The sequence below is a fragment of the Canis lupus genome, chromosome 9 (genome assembly GCF_003254725.2).
Source record: "Canis lupus dingo isolate Sandy chromosome 9, ASM325472v2, whole genome shotgun sequence".
In the NCBI taxonomy this organism is placed as follows: Eukaryota; Metazoa; Chordata; class Mammalia; order Carnivora; family Canidae; genus Canis; species Canis lupus.
The window spans coordinates 36,917,278-36,934,894 of NC_064251.1; the positions used below are offsets into that span (position 1 = coordinate 36,917,278).

At 35.1% G+C, this 17,617-nt stretch overlaps 1 protein-coding gene and 1 pseudogene across 14 annotated transcripts in view; one reads left to right on the plus strand and one right to left on the minus strand.

Moving 5' to 3' along the window:
• The window catches only part of BCAS3 (BCAS3 microtubule associated cell migration factor), a 591,457-nt gene that overhangs the window by 470,264 nt on the left and 103,576 nt on the right, over positions 1 to 17,617 (minus strand). The window lies entirely within an intron of this gene.
• LOC112655524 (stress-induced-phosphoprotein 1-like) lies at positions 7,785 to 9,429 on the plus strand (annotated as a pseudogene).

Below are 17,617 nucleotides of genomic sequence, written 5' to 3' on the forward strand. Positions count from 1 at the left end.
TGAAAGGAAGAAAGAAAGAAAGCAAGCAAGCAAGCCAGGCTGTAGATATAGAGGAATTTATTTTCAATATAATGGTGGAATGCAAGGAGATAAAAGAGCAAGCCCAGAAACTGGACACCAAAGTAGGAATAAAAAAGATGGAGGAGAAGAGGACACTATATATCAATATAAATACAGAAAAGTGGAGGAAGAAACTATATCCTACCATGAGAAGTCACAGAGAAGCCCTAATCCATAGGGTATGTAGAATATTGGGAAGTAGAGAAAAAAGGGCTTTAAGAAGCAGCTATGGTCAGGATTCTAAATCCTGAAAAAACTGCTTTAACACACTATTTTCTATCATCATATAGGCAGGTGGCATCTTGGCCCCAGAAGTTAGCACCACAGTAATTGGGGCCAATATCACTACATGTGATATGTTATGAAGTAGCATTCTTACATTATTAATGATTACAAGATTCCTAATAAATTACCAAATAATGTATGGCTGTCCACTACCAACAAACTGAAATTCCACTGCAATTAAAAAGGGAGGTGGGTGGGGGGATGGGTTAAATAGATGACGGGGATTAAGGAGTGCACTTGGAACGAGCAATGGGTGTTGTATTTAAGTGCTGATTCACTAAATTCTATACCTGAAACTAGTATTATTCTGTATGTTAACTAACTGGAATTTACCAGAAAAACTCAAAAAGAAAGATCTCCTATTTTTAAAGGTTATTATTCAATGACCTATGGCTAAATTGTGGTAGGATTTACTTATCACCTGCTTCTATTAATAAGTCATATTGATCAAAGAACTAGTTCTAAAGTAGAAAAGTTGAGAAGAAAAATAAGAAAAATGTTTAAAAAATAAAAAATACAGTGAAAAATCTAGAAGTCACTGGAATTTGTTTTATGTTTTATAATTATTTTAAAATAAAGATAACTGAAGCAAACAAACATAAAGAAGAGTGTAGGGATGCTTGAGTGGCTCAGGGGTTGGGCATCTGCCTTTGTTTGGCTCAGGGCGTGATCCTGGACTCCTGGGATCAAGTCCTGCATTGGGCTCCCTGCATGGAGCCTGCTTCTCAACCTCTGTCTGTGTCTCTGCTTCTCTCTCTGTGTGTCTCTCATAAATAAAAAATAAATAATAAAATAAAATAAAATAACATAAAAGGAAAGAAAAGAAAAAGAAAAGTGTAAGGTTTGGTGAATTCTAAGATGAACATCTAGAATTTTCACAAGGTAGATACACATATATAACCCTACATAGACAGGAAAATACACTTCCAGTATCTCAGGAATGTTTCTTATGCCTCCAACCATTACTAGTCCCATCCTCTCAAAGCTCATCACTATAATCTTTCCTTGGTGGCCTGATTAAGTACTTAAGATGCCATGTGGGAGAAGCCCAGGAACTACAGCCAGCCTCCAGCACATGGTCAACAGTACATCAGAGCCCTCAATCTTAAGTCCACAAAGAAATGAACCTGAGTAAATTGAACAGTGGGTTCTCTCCCAGTCAAGATGGCAGATAAAAATCTAATTCTCCTGACACCTTAACAACAGCCTTTTAAGACTCTAAGTTAGGACCCATTTAATTGTGCCTGGACTGCCAACCCATAGAAACTATGTCATAATAAATGTGTGTTGTCCTAAGACATTAAGTCTGTTATTATTTCTTACACAGCAATAGATAACCATTGTAGACTTTCTCCCTCTTTTGCACAAATTGATCACTAGATATAGTACAATCCCAATCAAAGAATAGTTGGATTTTTTTTCTAACTGGAATTTAATTAAATAAAAGCTTAGAAAGCAAAAAAAGACCAGTAGGATTTTTAAGTTAGTTAAAGGTTTTTTATTTACTTATTCATGAGAGACACACAGAGAGGGGGCGGGGAGAGAGAGAGAGGGAGAGAGAGAGAGAAGCAGAGACACAGGCAGAGGGAGAAGCAGGCTCCATGCAGGACTCAATCCCGGAATTCTGGGATCATGCCCTGAGCCAAAGGCAGCCGCTCAACCACTGAGGCACCCAGGCGTCCCAAGATTTTTATTTATTTGAGAGAGAGTGAGAAAGGGAGAGAGAGAAAAACAGGCTCCCCATTGAATAGGAAGCCCCAACTCTGGGCTCAATCCCAGGACCCTGAGATCATGACCTGAGCCAAAGGCAGGAGCTTAACCAAATAAGCCACCCAGGTGCTCCAATAACAGTAGGATTTTTAATGGAAATATAAAAGCTTAAATCCTTTTGCCATTGTACTACTTCAAAATAACATCAAGTTGTCTTTTCACATACTGCATTTGAAAACTAAATTTCAGCAATGTAACTAGAGATTTCTATCAAAAATATTTTAGTTTTATTTTTTATTTTATTTATTTTTTAGTTTATTTATTTGTATTTAGTTTTAAATTTATTTAAATTCTATTTAGTTAACATATAGTATAGTACACTGTTAGTTTCATGGGTAGAATTTAATGATTCATCAGGTGCATATAATATAAGCCCCATCCCCTCACCCATCTCCTCTCCAACAACCCTCAGTTTGTTTTCCAGAGTTACGAGTCTCTTAAATTTTGAGTCTCAGAATCTACTCTCAATTTTAAAACAATACGTTTTTTGTTTATTTTCATGTATTTTATTAGAATCAGTCATTTCTTAACCATGAACAACATTTTCAAAATAGTTTTTTTGTAATGCACTACAATGAGCATAATGTTAAAGCAATGTGAAGTATGGCTTTTATGATTTGAAAATTCTAAACATTAATACCATTTTCCTTTACAAAGACTTTTATTATTTTTATTCATGATATTTAACAGATTGAACCAAAATTAGGAAAAGCGGAACAAAGTATTTGAGAAAGTGACATTTTCCAAGAATGTGCATGTATAAAGTGAAACACAAAATAGCAAAGACATTTTAAATCTACCACAAATTGCAAGAAGCATGGAAACACTTATTTTTAAATGGGAAAAAGCTGCACAGCCTTCAACATGTGTTACTGAATCTAATCCTTTAAATATAAGAGGAAAATTTTTGATAGTATTACATTATTTGTATTCTTATTCAGCTCCTAAAGAACAAAAGCCAGTTGGTCACATTTTTTATTAAGTAATTAAAAAGAAAAGCAAAGAAATGGAAACTTAACCATATTAAAAGCTAAATTTGTGATTAGCCTAGTTAATAATAACATTTTTCTTCTGTAAAGTGCTGAATAAACACTGGGTAATTAAACCTTCCAACACTCCCATAAGTTGAGAAAGTGGTATTAATAATGCTTTTACATGGGGAGGTAATCATACAGGAAGAATACTATCTCCACATAAAAATAGGAGGTAAAGTTAGATTAGGGTTAGAATCAGATTTTCTTCAATAGGAATCCTGATTTCACATACATTAGGAGGCAAAGGCATAATAAGTTTAAAATAAGTTTCTATTATTTGCACTTAAATACAAAGACAAGTTAGAAATATTCTACCTTCAAGGAGATTTTTAAATAATCCGCTGTCTTTAAAAAGGACAGAGAAAAAAGTTAGAATACAGGAAATACATGAAAAATAAATATAAGAGCAATTCAAATTATGGAAGAGATATTACAGGGAACAAGTGAAGTCTGCAGTTTATTTCATATATTCATATATTTTTTATATAATTTATATACATATGATAATTTATTGTCCACTAAAAACTATTCACAAATATAGCACTTAACATTTTACTAAGAAAAAAAATTTTTTTAATTTTAGTGTGTAGGGGAGGTCAACAAACTATGTCCCAAATCCAATTCCTACTGCTAGTTTCACTGGAACACAGCTACACCCATTTATTTATTTACTTATTTATTTATTTTAATTTTCTAAGGCTGAGTTCAGTAGTTGTCAGAGACCACATAATCCTAATCCACTAAGCTAAAAACATTTTGTATATGGTAAAAAAAACAAAACAAAACAAAAAACTTTACTGACACCTGATCTATTAGTTTTATATTCTAATGTAATTAAGCTGCTTTACACAGTATTTCGCAAGGGTCTTATATTATTTGTTTCAATCATTCTGGGGGAACTTGAGGTGAGCCTGAGTTCCTGAAATATAGGAACTGTACAATGATATATTCACCATTCTGATATTTGACATTTCCTCACTGTATTACTTTGCTTCTCTTATTTGGGAACTATGTAAATGTTCTCATTTTCTATTTTGCAAAGTTCCCATTTTATTTAGTTTTCTATCTATTCTCCCTTCTGTACCTTCGAATTTCTCCATCAATCCTGTGATAAATTTGTAGGGTTTTTTCCCCTCTATTTCTTCCCCTTCTATTATTTTACCCTGTCTTTCCTGAGTTCTTGTATTCCTGGTTTGAGTCTGGGTGGCTCATCGGTTTAGCGCCACCTTCAGCCCAGGACCTGATCCTGGAGACCCGGGATTGAGTCCCACGTCAGGCTCCCCGTATGGAGCCTGCTTCTCCCTATGCCAGTGTCTCTCTGCCTCTCTCTCTCTCTCTCTCTCTCTCTCTCTCTGTCTCTCATGAATAAATAAAATCTTTAAAAATATATAAAAAATAACTGTAGGGATCCCTGGGTGGCGCAGCGGTTTGGCACCTGCCTTTGGCCCAGGCGCAATCCTGGAGACCTGGGATCGAATCCCACATCCGGCTCCCGGTGCATGGAGCCTGCTTCTCCCTCTGCCTGTGTCTCTGCCTCCCTCTCTCTCTCTCTCTCTCTGTGTGACTATCATAAATAAATAAAAATTAAAAAAAATAATTGTAAAATATACACTTATCAACTGCACCATAGCAACATTATTCTACTGATTGTTTTTCACTTATCAATGACTTTTAACTGACTTAAGTTCTCCATTCATCCAATTCACATAAGTTTTTAAAGATAAAGTTGTTCATAGTATTGTTCATTATCCTATAATGACCACAAGATCTGTAGTAATGCCCCTTCATACATTCTTGATATTGGCAATTTGTGTGTTCTGTTTGTCCTATCTGTCTCACTAAAGTGTTATCAATTAATGCTTTCAAAGAACTAGATTTTGGCTTAATTGATTTTCTCTGTTGTTTGTCCACTTTCTTTCCCTGGTTTCCATTTATTATTTTTATTATTTTCCTCCTTTTAACTTACTTCAGATAAATTTGCTCTTCTTTTTTAGATTCTTAAGGTGAAAGGTTTTAGACCTTTCTTCTTTCCAAATGTGAGCATTTAGTGCTATAAATATCCACCTAACCATGCTTTAGTTACATCCTAAATTTTTGACATCCTATGTTCCTTTAATCACTCAGTTCAAAATTGGTTTTACTTTTTCATGATTATGCTTGATCTGCAGTTCAATTTCTAAACATTGTGCAAATTTTCCGAAGAAATGTTTTTTGTTGATTTCTAATTTAATTGCAACTTTTAGCCCTTTTTGATCATTGAAGCACTTTTTTATTAATATTTTTCTTTGTATGCAAAGGAGGAACCATTAACTCTCCATAGCTGTACATATAATAACCCTTTTCTCCTAACGAGGAGTCAGTGAGTGCTCCTATGTTTTTCATTTTTTGTCAAAGAAAGAAGTAAATACTTTAGAACTGTTAAATATATAAATAAAGTGAATAAAGTTTAGAGTTCTGCATGGTAAAAAACAAAAAAAAAGACAACTGTGTTCTAAAACACAGCCTTGCTTTATAATCCAGCATATAATCAGTCTTGGTAAATGTTCTATGTGCACTTAAAGGTGTGGATATAGTATTCTATAATATTAGTTCAGTCATACTGATACTACAGTTTATGTCTTCCACATCCTTACTGATTTCCTATTTGTTACATCAGTTACCAATAGAGGAGTGTTAATCTCTAATTTTAATAGTTGATTTCTCTATTTCCCTTTCAGCTGTATTATTGCTTCATATATTTTGAAAATTTTTGTACTTTGAAACACATATTTGAATGGTAACTTTCTAAAATATTAACATATTCAAGAAAGAACATAGGTTTGCTAGTCATCTCCCCTGAATAAATAAATTATAGTGATCAGATACATTACAGAGATGTAATAAGATATTCCTTTGTAATATAGGCATAGGTAAGTTTAGAGGTAGAGGCAAAAGAATCTAAGACAATTCCAAACAGATTGGATTAAAGTTCTAGTGAAGTAAATAGGTGATGGAAATTAAAGAGTGCACTTGTGATGAGCACCAGATGCTGTATGGAAATGTTAAATTATTATATTGCACACCAAAACGAGTATTACACTGTATGTTAACTAACCTAAATTTAAATAAAATAGGTGTGGTAACCCACTAAATATGAAAGGACTTAAAGTTATGAATGTTTAGAATAGCTAGTTAGCCATCTTTGCTACATCCATTTATTACATACATCTACTAATAAAGAGTTTTACCATCTAAATCTAAACACTTCGGTTTTCCTCACATCTGCTAAAAAAAGGTAAGATTTTGACTAAATAAAAGGAAAACAAGGTTACTGCAATCATTTGAAAATAGAGCAAAATCCTCCAAGTCTCCAAAAAATTATCAAGTCTCAAACACAAAGTATAAGTTTGTAAACCTGTAAAAAATCTTCCCTAAATTTAAAATCTAGGGATCTGCCCCTCAACACATAACTCAACAATATCAGTAAGAATTAGAACATTTTAAAACTTCTCAACCGGTTTAGACTAATTAGGTACAAGTGAAACATTTTTTTCAAGTGAAACATATTTTAATTACTTTCCTATATAACCTAACCTAACATGAAATAGTATTTAACTATGTAAAGATTATAACTAAAACCCTAACACATAGGAAACGTTTTTTGTTGTTGTTGTTGTTGTTGTTTTTTAAGATTTTATTTATTTGAGAGACAGCAAGTGAAAGGGAGAGAAAGAGAGAATCTGAAGCCAACTCTGTACTGAGCACAGAGCCCAATGTGGGGCTTGACCCCACAACTGCAAGATCATGACCGGAAGAGTCATGACACTTAACCGACTGAGCTACCCAGGTGCCCTGGAAACATTTTATTTCAAAGCTATTACCATTATAGAAACTCTAAAAATGATATATAATTATTTACAATATACATGTGAGATATTTATAAATAACATTAATGCCACATTTCCAAGGACAACAGGAACAGAATTTAAAACATACAATTAGTTATTCTAACAAACAAGGAAAGTAACTGTCTACTAATTCTCCCAGAATATTTTCCATGGTTTTTTTTAATCATTTGGAGATATTTAAAAATTCTTTTTTTTTTTCAAAGATTGTATTTATTCATTCATGACAGACATAGAGAGAGAGAGAGAGAGAGAGGGAGAAGCAGACTCCATGCAGGGAGCCCCATGCGGGACTTGATCCCAGGATTCCAGGATCGCACCCGGGGCCAAAGGCAGGTGCCAAACCGCTGAGCCACCTAGGGATCCCCAATATTTAAAAATTCTTAATGAAGGAATACAAACAAAGGCACTAAACAAAGTTAATGTTATCTGTATATTTCACACACATATCAGCCCTTTCATGCAAAAGAACTGTAAGTTTCACAGAGACTATATCTTGCTTATTGTTGTATTTTGAACACAGTACTATTTATTAAAAGAATCAATTAGGAATTAAGAAAACTAATCAATGTTAACTACTTATTATCAATTAACTATTCTATATGATACTATAATGGCATATTTCATTATACATTTGTCCAAGCTCACAGAATGTATAACACCAGAAGTAAAACCTAAATGTAAAAGCTATGGACTTTAGGGTTGAGAATGCGGAGCAGACAGAGTCGATTCAACAGGGTTCCGGTGGACTATGGAGCAAGTAAATGAGCTGAAAGAGAAGGGCAATAGGGCTCTGAGTGCGGGCAACATCGATGACACACTGCAGTGCTACTCTGAGGCCATTAAGTTAGATCCCCAGAACCATGTGCTCTATAGCAATTGCTCCGCAGCGTACGCCAAGAAAGAGAACTACCAGAAGGCTTATGAGGATAGCTGCAAAACTGTGGACTTAAAGCTCGACTGGGGCAAGGGCTATTCGAGGAAGGCTACAGCCCTTGAGTTCTTAAACCGATTTCAAGAAGCCAAGTGAACCTACGAAGACGGTTTAAAACAAGCAAATAATCAATCCTCAGCTCAAAGAGGGCTTACAGAATATGGAGGCTCAGTTGGCAGAACAGAAATTCATGAACCCTTTCAACATGCCCAATCTGTGCCAGAATTGGAGAGTAATCCCAGGACAAGGACACTGCTCACTGATCCTACCTACCAGGAGCTGATAGAGCAACTACGAAACAAGCCATCTGACTTGGGCACGAAACTGCAAAATCCCTGGATCCTGACTACTCTGAGCGTCCTGCCGGGTGTGGATCTGGGTAGTATGGATGAGGAGGAAGTTGGAACACCTCCCCCAACTCCTCCTCCCAAGAAGGACACCAAGCCAGAGCCAATGGAAGAATATCTTCTAGAGAATAAGAAGCAGGTGCTGAAAGAGAAAGAGCTGGGGAACGAAGCCTACAAGAAGAAAGACTTTGACACAGCCTTGAAGCACTATGACAGAGCCAAGGACCTGAACCCCACCAACATGACTTACATGACCAATCAAGCAGCCATGTACTTCGAGAAGGGCGACTACAGTAAATGCTGGGAGCTTTGTGAGAAGGCCATCGAAGTGGGGCGAGAAAACCGAGAAGACTATTGACAGACTGCCAAAGCTTATGCTCAAATTGGCAACTCCTACTTCAAGGAAGAAAAGTACAAGGATGCCATCCATTTCTATAACAAGTCTTTGGCAGAGCACCGGACCCCAGATGTGCTCAAGAAATGCCAACAGGCAGAGAAAATTCTGAAGGAGCAAGAGCGGCTGGCTTACATAAACCCAGATCTGGCCTTGGAGGAGAAGAACAAAGGCAATGAATGTTTTCAGAAAGGGGACTATCCCCAGGCCATGAAGCATTATACAGAAGCCATCAAACGGAATCCAAAAGATGCCAAATTGTACAGCAATCGAGCTGCCTGCTATACCAAACTCCTGGAGTTTCAGCTGGCGCTCAAGGACTATGAGGAATGTATCCAGCTAGAGCCGGCCTTCTTCAAGGGGTACACCCGGAAAGCAGCTGCCCTGGAGGCAATGAAGGACTACACGAAAGCCATGGATGTCTACCAGAAGGCGTCAGATCTGGACTCCAACTGTAAGGAAGTGGCAGACGGTTACCAGCACTGTACAATGGCCCAGTACAACTGCCAAGATAGCCCCGAAGACATGAAGCGACAGGCCATGGCTGACCCTGAGGTGCAGCAGATAATGAGTGACCCGGCAATGCGGCTTATCCTGGAGCAGATGCAGAAGGACCCTCAGGCACTCAGCGAACACTTAAAGAATCCTGTAATAACACAGAAGATCCAGAAGCTGATGGATGTGGGTCTGATTGCAATTCGGTGATGACTTGCTCATCGTCTCCTTCCCTTCGCCCTCATGTGGAAAGAGGAGCTGGGACCGTTGCAAGCTGCACAGAGCAGAGGGGAGAGCAGGGGAAAGTGAACAACTTCTCTCTATATATTTATATAGACCTATGTGGAAGACACAGAGACTTGTACTCATGTTACTCGCACCACCACTGCCTCTGGGCCTTCCCAGCACATGCATGGTCTCTTCTGCCACCCCCCAGGTTCCCTGTTCCCTTCCCCAACTTCAGCCACTGTCTCAGCTGCTCTCCCATAGTTGGTTATTTTTTTATTTGGGGCAGTGGGCATGTATGGGGAGGGGGTGCTGTTCTTCCCTGACCTCAGGTCCCAATTGTCCTCATGTTAACTCCACATGTCCTTCTCCAATAAAACAAGCCAGTTGGGTGTGGTTATAAAAAATAAAAATAAAAATAAAAATAAAAATAAAATAATAAAAATAATAAAAACTATGGACTTTAGGTAATTATGATGTGTCAGTGTTGGTTCATCAAGTGAAACAAATGTACCACTCCAGTGGGGTGTTGATAATGGGGAAGTTATGCATATACGGGAAGGGTGTATATGAGAAATCTCTATACCTACCCTCAACTAAAATTTGCTGTGAACCTAAAACTGTTCTAAAAATAAAGTCTATTTTTTTTAAAAATTAAAGACTAAATAAATCAAGAGAGATACCTGGCAAAATTCCATTTCTAAAATAAAGATATGAAAATGTTTGACATTCTACCTTTTGTGAATCTTACTTTTCTAACAGTGAGTACCATGTCTGTGGCAGCTTTATAATTCTGATTACTGTGCATTTGATAAATACCAGCTATTGTTATAAAGACATTACATGTATTATTTAACTTTAACCATTATGATGATCAAGTGATGTAGGTAAAATTTTATAGAGGAAAGTTTTCTTTAAGCATTTATTTCATTCTTCAAAAACAATTTTTAGTATATTGAGCAATAAAAATAACATGGGAAATGTTGCTATCAACAGCAAAGATTTCAAATATAAAGTATTTAACATTATGGGGTGCTGATATTCATTTACTGGTTGATTAGAAAAGTGACTTATAGACAAAGAAGAGAACAAAGATAACAAAGATTGAAAGCTGCAATCTTGCTTTCATCAGTATGCTTCCAAAAACCCAAAAAGAAAACAAATTTAACCCTCCGGTATTCACATAGTAAATATTATAATTTATCATAATTATATGGTAACTTATACACTATTCTTGAAATTAATAGCTCAGGATATTAAAATCTCACTTTGTAATTACTTATGTAAAAATGATTTTTATTGATAATAGCAGAAATATTAACAAATTGTTTACTATTTTATAAATTTGGAAGGTATATTAATTTATGAGTCTATTAGAAACTTTAATTGTAACTCCCTATTTCTTTCCTTCCCATAGACATTTTCCTCTAAATTAAAGGAAACCATTGATGAAAGGACACAGAAGCAAAAAAAAAAAAAAAACAAAAGTTAAAAATTAAATTTTTATTTAACAATTAAGAAATACATCATAAATGAGTTCCCTGAAAAACATATACAGTTAATTCTGAGTCATAATATTATAATGAAACTTTGAGTAGTAACTAAAGACTGTATCAAGGAAAATGTCTTGTTTAGGATAGAGGCAATAATGCTCCAACAAAACAAAGCAAAATCTTGCTTGAATTTATCTCCCTAATAAGCAAGTTAAATTACAACTGCTTATCTGTTATGATAAACAAAGTATATACAGAATCATGTGGCATATCAACAGATATGTATAACCACAGCTTAACTGAGAAACATGGGATACTTGAAATAAGAGCAGTAAAGTCTGGCTCAATTCACAAAAAGATGTTAATTACACTAGCTTCTGCCAACCCAGCACAGAGGCCAAATACACTACACTGTGTAAAAGCATATCTGCTTTTATTATGCTTTGGTTACCCTAAGACTTTATCAATGTGCATGGAATCAATACAAACCAACATATTAAACATGTCCAGGAAGCCAACAAATCACATAATTTGAGACATCTTGAGAAATGTAGGAAAACTAAAGTTAATAGATTATATGAAATCTACTTCTCAAAAATCAAAGAATATGAAAATGTACTGACATGTTTTAGAAAAGAATATGTGTAAAATCTATTACTTCCGTGTTTTCCCTTCTCAATACTTAAAATGATAACAAAAATCTGAGCATTTTTATTTTTTAGAGGAAAACTAAATATGTTCTAAATCTAATCTAATTTGACTTACCAAAGTTCAAGAAAATCATTATTTGTACACCACAGAATGTGTTTGTTGTTTTTTTTTTTTTTTCCACAGAATGTGTTTGAAAGTTGGACGGAATATTTATACTCAGTTTTACTAAATGTTTTTATATTCCATAGTATGTAATAAAGCCACATCGTTGTCATTTCTTTTTCCTGAGGTATCAGATTTAGGTAAAAAGCAGATGAGACTTTAAATATGTCTCATAATAATATGCAGAGTTACTTTATAATTAAGTATAAATTAAATTGCAACAACACTAAATGCCTAAAGATACAGACATGGTTAAAACATAAATGGTCTTCCAGTTTTCATAGTTTTATTATGTAAAAGATTAAAAGTAAAAGATTACTTTTATAGTATAGTTAGAAGAAAAATGTTTTTCTTACTTGACTGTCTTTACAAAGATAGGTGGAATGGGGAGAATCAAGAGGAATCAAACAACAAAGCAAAAGTTGTGAAATATAACATTATATCCAATGTGGTTAATCATACTTTCAAAACAATATAATAAAGTGAAAATGTATAATTGCCTTCCACTAATTAAAAAGTCTTTACAAACATGTACTGAGCAAAGTAAAAATAAATTATTTGCAACGTACTTTTGAAACTCGTAATCCAAAAAACTAACCCTCATTCACAATTCACAAATAAAACTATATTAATGGTAACAGATGCAGTGCAAAGCTATACAATATGCAAAATACTAAGGCTATACTGGAGCAACTGTAACCACAGCTTACCCACAGCAAGAGGTGAATCTGCGACACAGCCTTATAAGAAATTTTAGATTATGAGGAATAAAAATTATCTTTATTGCCCAGGATCAAGAAAACTAGTAGCATACCACCTTTATAAATTAAAGCTATTTCTATACAATATCTAACTAAAAGATGGCCAAAATAAATTTCTACTCAAGTAAAACCCTGAATTTATTTGCATTATAAAATAACAGTGCAATTAGTGTTTTTCAAGAATTATCTACAAGGTATTTTAGATTAGTAAAGGGCTGGAGCTGGAGATACAAGTTAGCACAGATGTTCATAATTGAAATCTGGATTGTCTCAGAACATATAAAATGCAAGGTCAGTGTATTTATCCTATATATAGTATAGAAACACTGATTTTAAAAGCAAAGGATGAAAAGCAGGTGGTTTTCACAAAACTTACTCTTTTCACTTCAAAAATATGTACAAGAAGCCAGAAATTGTATGACAGATAAATGGAATGATGTAAAGGTTCAGAAAAAAATAAAAAGAAATGTCTCAAAGGTTCTAGTCCCAGTCAGATGGAAAGTTAAAAAGGGAAACTGGAAATTCCCATTTGACTTCCAGGATTAAGCAATTTAATAGTTATCAGTTCGATGGTACGAAAGTGGTTAGAATTCATTTTGAAAAGCATAGTTCAAGATCCAAATTCTCCTAAGAAACGGGCAGAATGTTTTTTCTCACTTATCAAAAGTAACTTCTAAAAAATAATAACTTCTTTACATTTGAACCTAGATTTTAAAATAAAGGAGAAACTTAAAAAAAAAAAAAAAAAGCCTACCTCGGGCAAGCCTCAGTTCACTGGATCTATGTCACATTGATTTATAACAGTTATTTCTTAGAGGGAAAAAAAGCACACACAGATGCAAACAATTACTCTATTTTTGTAGGCAACAAGTGAGGTGGGTGGTAACTGAGAAATTTTTTTAAAATCCTGTCACAATATTCTGCTTTTTCTTAAGAAACCCTCCTCACACAACAAACGTTTGCCACATCAGAGAATTTCCAGGGCCTGAAGCACCACTTTGATTCCAGACCGCTGCAGGCATTAGCAGGAGGTAATTAGGGTAAAAAGTTCAGCCACAGTTCCATGTCTAGAGTCCTGCCAGAAATAAATTTCCTCTCTATTCACTGGTTTCTACTGTACCCTCCCTAAGAATCATATTGAAAACATATTTATCTTTGTAGAGTTTGTTCCTCTTCTAATTAACATTACAGCGTTTAGTGTTTAATAATTTAAAGCGGCCCCAAACGCAGCAGTCCAGTCTGTAAGAGTGGAGGGGCGCATTACCATCTTTCCTATAGCACTGCTTCGTTTGACAAGTGACTAGCAGAAGTATGCACTACAGCTTTTTTGATCAAGCTCTCCGGTCGTCAGAAACTTCACTTCTATTTCCTTGTTTGAGAAAGGTGCATGGACAAATTGACAAGCAGATGCATTCAGAATGTGCTCTTGAAATGTTTCAACAAAATGAAAAAGATTCTAAGAAAACAAGGTTTAAGACAAAATAGGAAATGTGATTTTACAACACACAAATTCATTATATTTCATTGTTTCCACAGGGACAAACAGTAACTGTTAACCTTTGAGTAAGTGATAGAATTTAAATACACCAATATTTATACCACTTACAGCACTTCCAGGTTTCAGAAGTATTAATAATAACTCCAAAGGGGCACTCAAAAGTCCTGGCTCTCGTGGGGCATCTCTATCTGCACCCCTCTCCACAAGCACAAGCACCCACACCCAAGCAGGAGGCACTAATGAGTAAGCCAGTTATCTCACACTAACTGCCTGGGCCTTTTTTAGTGTGTCTGGGAAACAAAATGTTAATAAAGTCACTTGAATGCCAAGAAAAGCCACTTGTTATAACAATTGTGTCTAACAAAGGATAAAATCAGTTAACATTAAAATATAATACACTGAAAAGACTTTAAAACAACAAAAACAACTAAATCTTGCCTCTGGGATGTTATACCGATTGTGACAACCACTTTAATGAGGCCAGAAAGCTTATTTTTAAATAAGAATAATCTATTTATAAAACAATATTTCAGGTCGTTTGTAATTTTTTTCAAGTTTTTCAGCAAAGTATTAATCCAAAAGGAGTTTTTTTCCCCCACGTTTTTAAATCCCCTTCAAAGTATCCTGAGTTACGACTAACAGCTTTACACTTATAAATAAGAAAACTGTGGCATTCTGTACACTCTTGCACAGAATATGAAACCCAGGATTTTAAAGCCTAACTTTTGATTTAGCAATCCAACTCCTAGGTACATATGCCAAACAGAAATGTACAGCAAATAATGTATATACGGTAGACACAAATGTTCACCTCTATTCACTATAGGCCAAGCATCAAATTACCTAAATGTCCATCAAGAACACATAACACTGCCCTGTCCAACATTATCTAACCACATGATCCAGTATTTTTTACATATCTCTTATCACTATACTTTACACTTTACTTATTTTCTTTCTATGCTACAATGCCAGCTCAATTGGTGTGTAGATTTTTGTCTCCTTAGAAGCAAGTTTCTCAACCTTGGCCCTATTTATTGACAAAGGCTGAATAATTCCTTATTGTCAGGGGCTGATCTCTACATAATAGGATGTTTAGCAGCATCCTTACTCTACCCCCTATATACAACTAGCTCCTCCCCACCTCAAGGTGTAATAATCAAAAATGTCCCCAGGCACTGCCATGTGTCCAGGAATCAAAATCACCATCTCTTTCTCCCCTCAGTTCAAAACTATTGCCCTGGATTACTATTGATTTCCCAGATATTGCAAGAGTAACTGAAACAATATTAAAAGAATATAGAGGTACCTGGATGGCTCAGGCAAGTCTGACTCTTGGTTTTGGCTCAGGTCATGATCTCATGGGTTGTGAGATGGAGACCCTCGTTGGGCTCCATGCACAACAGGAAGTCTGCTGGGGGATTCTCTCCCTCTCCCTCTGTCCCTTACCACCCTCATGCTCTCTCTCTAAAATAAATAAATCTTTAAAAAAAAAGAATATAATGTTCCCTTTTAGAATAAAAGGGGAAAAAACATTAAAATGAAGCATTTCTTTGAAAATAGCAGCATAAGTAATCTATAGCAAACATTTTTATGGTAAGCATTTTTAAATCATACACACACAAGATACAATTTACCCAGAAGCAAATAAAGATGCCTCACATCTCACTGAAGTGTATAGTGATTTATTGTCGATCACATCAACATAGCTCTTGATTAAAACACATTTAAGTCTTAGTTAATACAAATTATCTTTCTCAAATCCCAACACTTGGATTCAAGAAAATCATCAAGAAACACAACCAGTGACATTTAAAGGGATTATATTTTAGCTAAATACCATATAGCTACATCAACAAAATTTTTTCTCCAAAATTATGGAATAATACTTGATTTGGAAACTGTCGTGGTTCTTCATAATGAATTACTCAATTTTCATCATCAATTTAGTCTTTAGGACAAGCACAACAGAACAGTGATCTCTTGATAGGGCTTATTCACTGTGCACATGCCCTGTTCCACCAGAAAGAGACTAAGCATGCCCTAATGGAATTCCACAAAGTCAGAATCTATGCAGATGTTCTTTCTCTTTTGGTTTTCCTTTAATTTGCAAATCTTGTAATCTAAGCCTGAAGCTGACCGAACCAACATTTAAACCAGTATAGCAATATCAGCCAAAAACTCAATCTGTTTTCTATTTATATGTCAAGACTGCATCCTTTTGGTGGCTGAAAAAATTTTGTTTTGAAATGATTACACAGAGAAACTGCAAGGCCTTTAGTAGTTTTATGAACTTGTCCTAGATGGAAAGCTTTTCTTTTAAAAGGCCTTTGGTTTCAAATGTAGAGCAGAAGAAAAAACAACTTTGAATTAAAAACTCCTACCTTTATGTTTTTAGCTATATACTAAAGTCATCCGAAACTACATGACAGCAAAGTATCTCCCCCAAAAAGACCCCAATGATACTCAGAGACTTATTACATTAAAATGTACTTCTTCAACTCCCTTCCTACTGGGAGGGGCAGCAAAGATGCATTATAAAAGGGCATAAGAAAATTACTGTGGGTGATGGATATGCTCATTACTTTGGAGTACTGGTTTCATGGGTGCATACATATGTCAAAATTTATCATACAATACACTTTAAATATGTGATTTGTTGTATTTCAGTTTTACCTTATAAAGACATAAAGATATAAACATAGCATGAGTTTCTTTGGGGAATATAAACAAATGACCATTTTCCAATGAAAGTAAGTGGCTCCTGTTCATCAGAGATATACAGTACTGGACTGACATGAGACTGACAAACCTGTAGCACAAGAACTGGATAAACTGGGCAGAGTCTCATTTCTCCAGTAGTCACACAAGCAAAGCTTCCCCAAAACACTACATATATACATCCATGCATTCATACATACATACATCTGTTCTTCGTATATATGTATATATGAAAAGAAATTCCTGGTAGAGTATTCCTTGGCTATCCTTCATATCTTTCTGAACCAAAGGTACACCTAATATGAACCTGCCACTATACTAAATTCTTGAAAACATGATCTCATTTAATCCTCACAGGAACCAAGCACAGTAGTTGCATATCAGCACCACTTAACAAATAAGAAATTGAGCCTGAGAATTGTGAATAATTTACTAGTTTATGCAGCTAAATTCAAATCTGTATGACTCCAAAACCTTTGTTGTTTTCAATATTCTACACTTCTTAACATGAATTCTTAGAGTATCAGTGAATATAACAGCACCAACCTTAGCATAAATGCTTACGGAAAGAAAAAGAAAACCAGATCCATTAAACATAAATATCACAATAGGTAGAGTTCTTGTTAGATTCACATTAAAAATGCTGCCACTGAAGGCTCAATGTCATCCAGAATATCATAGTCAAGGTTTGCCTGAAGGCTTCTTTCTTCAACTACACATTATAGACTACTATCCTCTGGCAATCTTTCCTTACACTACATTTCCAGGAACTCTGTAAATATTCCCGGCTAACAGCTCAGGAGAGATGAATCTATAGATCTGTACATGTAACAAGAAACTGTAATAATGGTTTTCCACAAAGAGGTCATCAGAAATCCAAATGTATACCTGTAGCCCAAAATA